Raw genomic sequence first — 4,997 nt, 5'->3', positions numbered from 1 at the left:
CCCGGCTATTTTTTGGTTGCAGCCATTATTGTTGTTTGGCGGGTCCGGGCTGGGGATTCGAACCCGCCACCTTAGGTGTACATGGCTGATGCCTTAGCCGGTTGAGCTATAGGCACCGAGCCAAATGTCTCCCTTCTTAATCTTCTACAAGAGTCTTTCCTTTTAAAATAGTCCCCTATACTAGGTGGAGAAGATTTCTTCAGCAGTAGGTAAATATATGAAGGGCTTTTGTTTTGCTTTGAGAAGGGAGTAGGACTAATCTGTCAAAATCCCAGTGGCTGTCCTTGATTCTGCTTTCAGATAGAATGTATTTTAAAAGGTGGTAGTGCTTTTGTTCTTGCTGTATTTTTTTGGTACTATTGCTTTAAAAAAAAAAAACAACAACTCTGATTTAGTGGATGGGTAAAGTGTGAGGTTGAATGGAACAGTAGCTATCTGCATGCATTTAGAAAAATAGATATAATGGTATTTATTTATCTACTTTTATTTTTTATAGAGATGGTGTATCACTATGTTGTCCATGCTGGTCTTGAGCTCCTGGTTCAAACAATCCTCCCATCTCAGCCTCCCAAGTGCTAGAACTACAGGTATGCTGCTTGAGTTTTAAAAAGATACCCTGTGGCCAGGCACGGTGGCTCATGCCTATAATCCTAGCACTCTGGGAGGCCGAGGTAAGTGGTTTGCTTGAGCTCATGAGTTTGAAAGTAGCCTAAGCAAGAGTGAGACCTCATCTCTACTAAAAATGAAAAACTGAGGCAATAGGATCTCTTAAGCCCAAGAGTTGAGTTGCTATGAACTTGATGCCACAGCACTCTACCAAGGGTGACGAAGCGAGACTCTTTCTCCAATAATAAATAAATAAATAAATAAATAAATAAAAAGATACCATGGTAGTACCCACCCGGCTAGCTCAGCTGGCACAGTGTGACACTCTTAAAAAGATTGTGGTAAAAGCCACATAACATAAAATTCACCATCTCAACCATTTTTAAGTGTATAGGTCAGTAGCCTTTCACATTAACCTTGTGCTACTATCACCACCATCCATCCATAGACAAACAGAACTTTCTTTTTAATTTGAAGCAGTCTTGCTCTGTCACCTCGGCTAGAGAGCAGGGGAGTCATCATAGCTCTCTGCAACCTCAAACTCCTAGGCTCAAGCTGTGCTCCTACCTCAGCTTACCAAATATCTGGGACTATAGGTGCAAGCCACTATGCCAGGGTAATTTTTATTTTTGCAGAGATGGAGTCTTGCTATGTTGCCCAGGCTGGTCTCAGACTCCTCCTGATCTCAAGTAATTCCCCCATCTCACCCTCCCAAAGTGCTGGGATTGCAGGCCTGACCCACCATTCCTGGCTATCCACAGAACGGGTTTTATCTTGCAAAACTGAAATTGTATACCTACTAAGCATTAACACCTCATTTCCCTCCCCCTACCTTTTCTTTTTTTTGGACAGCATGTTTTAAGATGATCAGAAGGAATATTAAAAGTGTGGATTTGGGTCTGCAGAGTGACTCGTGCCTGTAATCCTAGCATTCTGGGAGGACGAGTCAGGTGGGTCGCGTGATCTGGGGAGTTGGAGACCAGCTTGAACAAGAGCCAGACCCTGCCTCTACTAAAAGTAGAAAAATTAGCTAGGCATTGTGATGGGTACCTGTAATCCCACCTACTAGGGAGGCTCAGGCAGGAGGATTACTTGAGCCCAGGAGTCTGAGGTTGCTGTGACCTATGATGATGCAACTGCACTCTAACCTAGCAACAAGTGAGAACTTGCCTCTAACCCCCCCCCCCAAATCCAAAAAAGCCCATTACTATGATGTGATTTTATGTCCTCTAAGGATTATAACTTGCTATGGGCAGTGGCTTTTTACCCACTCCTGAATCTCCCACAGCATTTATCCTGTACTGGGTGTTTAGTTGCTTTGCTCAATTGCTTGTTTGAATGACCAAGTACCTAGAACCACGCAGAGACCTGGGATAAGTCTGACTTCTCATTTTCCCCAAAGCCAAGGGGGATTCCAGGTTCATGGTGGCTGACCTGGAGGAGTCGGTCCAAAGGAGCAAATGATCTCCCCATGGGGATTATCCTATTTATTTCCTCTGGATTGGGTCTGGTTGGAATCTAGCCAGGAGCCCAGATGGTCCAAGACAGATCTGAGTTAGACATTCGCACCTAGCTGATGCCGCCTGCCCAGGGAACAGAAGCATCTGTCAGGTGCCAGGGTAGTCCATGACAGATGTTTCCCAGTGGGAGCAGGAAGAGCTTTGGTGACTTCAGCTGGGGGACATTCTCCAAGTGACAGAACTGCCTCCACCCCCCATTTACATTTTGATCTAATTTCTGCATATGATTTCTGAACTGACATTCTCCCGGTGACAACAGAATAAAGCAATGACAGGTCTGAATCATCTTCATGTGCTCAGCAGGAGAAATCATGTATCCAATTGCTGGGACTGCCTACTAATAGGGCAGAGTTTTCACTTCCACAGGTTTTAGGCAATGGAATGCCCTGATGCCTCCTCTAGTTAGCTTCACATGTCACTGAGAGCAGTCAAAGGAGCTTGGGGCCATGTATCTAAATTATAAATCCTTTGGCAGTTCCTGTGTTAATTATTCTTTTTTTCTTGAGTGTTTTGTGCTCAAGCCATAAATTTCGATACAACTTACTTGAGAAGCAAGACCTTTCAATGCTTGAAAAATCTAATAATTTCTAGGGCCAGCAAGCATTTATTTGAAGAATTTTTCTGCAGGGCTGGCAGGCATGAGTTGTGCTTCTCTCCTGCAGTGGGGAAGTAAGGTCTCTGAAATTGTAGTACATGAATTCATGAAAGGGTTAGGAATGCTCACAGTTTGGGATGTAGTACTGTGACCCCGGGCAAAATAACCCAAGTTTAAGTGCCTCCTTTGCTCCTTATTAGTTGTGTCACATTGCATGAGTCACTGTATTTGTTCATTCATCAAATGGTCACCGAGTATCCATAGCACAGAATGAATGAAGAAGTTTATTGAGTACCTACTGTGCTCCTGGCATTGCAGGAAGTGTCTTTTCCTATAAAATGTAGTAATACTATACCTGCTCTCTACTCCTCCAGGGTTGCCACAAGATCCAAAATAAGATCTCATGCAGGACAGTGCTTTGGAAGCAGCAAAGTATATAACCATAAAAAGGCCCGTTACCTTTGCCTTTAATTCAGACTTCCCACATCTTCTGTTTTCCACTCTCATTCTTCCAAGTCTGCACGAGTTTGCCTGGGTGTGCCCTTGTGGGAATGATTATTCACCATGTCCCATTTAAGTCCAGTATAGAAACACAGCTGGGAAGGAGTGTAGCATTTCCTTCTTAACCCATGCCCCTAGGCGCACGTGTCATATTGAAATGTATAGCCCCAGTGGGAACACCAGGTTCCCAGATGCTTTAGGAGATTGAAGCTGAAATGTGCATGAGTCACATGAAGTTGAAGGCTGAGTTTGGTGCCTTTATGCTGTTCATTCCCACGCTGGCAGGGATAAGATTTAAGTGACCAGGTGAACTTGATCTGCAGCAAAAAGAACATGGGCTCAGGGCAGCGCCTGTGGCTGAGTTGGGTGCTGGCCCCATATACCAAGGGTGGTGGGTTCAAGCCCAGCCCTGGCCAAACTGCAACAACAACAACAACAACAACAAAACAGCTGGCCGTTGTGGCAGGCGCCTGTAGTCCCAGCTACTCGGGAGGCTGAGACAAGAGAATCACCTAAGAGCTGGAGGTTGCTGTGATCTGTGATGCCACAGCACTCTACCAAGGGTGACAAAGTGAGACTCTGTCTCTAAAAAAAAAAGAAAGAAAGAAAGAAAAAACAACATGGGCTCAGAAGTCAGACCCTGACATCTAGGTCTCTTTAGTCTGCTAGATACTAGTTGTATAAAGATCGCTTGACCCAGCTTCGGGCAAGTAGAAGGATCCTAGGGCATCTAGAACCAGGGATAATTGGAATAAGGGACTTAAATACCCCACGGCACTCTTGCTTGGTTCCCCCTGCCCCCCTTTTTTTCCCTACATGGCTTTATTCTTTCAGTCCAGCTTTCTTCCTAGAGAAGGGATCATGGCTTCTGGTATCTCTTGTGTTTCACGAATCATCCATAGCTTTTCTTTTTTTTTTTTTTTTTTTTTTTTTTTTGCGACAGAGTCTCAAGCTGTTGCCCTGGGTAGAGTGCCCTGGTGTCACAGCTCCCAGCCGCCTCAAACTCCTAGGCTTAAGCAATTCTCTTACCTCAGCCTCCCAAGTAGCGGAGACTATAGGCACCTGCCACAACGCCCAGCTATTTTTAGAGATGGGGTTTTGCTCTTGCTCAGGCTGGTTTGGAACCTGTGAACTCAGGCAATCTACCTGCCTCAGCCTCCCAGAGTGCTAGGATTATAGGTGTGAGCCACTGCGCCTGGCCTTGAAGCTTTATAAATATTGAAAAATGCAAACTTACCTGAATATTAATACAGAACTTCCAAAAAGACAAAACACAGAGGCCAACACAAAGACTGGCTATCGTGGCTCACACCTATAATCCCAGCACTTTTTCTGGCTGAGGAAAGAGAATCGCTTGAGGCCAGGAGTTTGAGACCAGCATGGGCAATAATGAGACCTCATCTCTATAAAAAATAGAAAAATCAGTCAAATGTAGTCGTGCTTGCCTGCACTCTTGCCCAGAAGACAAAGTAAGACTCTGTCTCAAAAACAAAAACTGAAAACAAACAAAAAAAATTAAATAGGGTGGCGTCTGTTGCTCAGTGGGTAGGGTGCTGGCCACATGTACTGGGGCTGGTGGGTTTGATCCCAGCCCTGGCCTGCTTAAAAAAAAAAAAGCCAGGTGATGTGGCAGGCACCTGTAGTTCTAGCTACTCAGGAGGCTGAGGCAAGAGAATCGCGCTTAAGCCCAAGAGTTGACGTTGCTGTGAGGTGTGACACCACAGCACTTTACCAAGGGCAACAAAGTGAGAATCTGTCTCAATAAAAAAAAAAAA

Source organism: Otolemur garnettii, unplaced genomic scaffold (assembly GCF_000181295.1).
Source record: "Otolemur garnettii isolate 467f Iridium unplaced genomic scaffold, OtoGar3 scaffold00018, whole genome shotgun sequence".
Taxonomy (NCBI): domain Eukaryota; kingdom Metazoa; phylum Chordata; class Mammalia; order Primates; family Galagidae; genus Otolemur; species Otolemur garnettii.
This window is presented reverse-complemented; position numbering follows the sequence as displayed.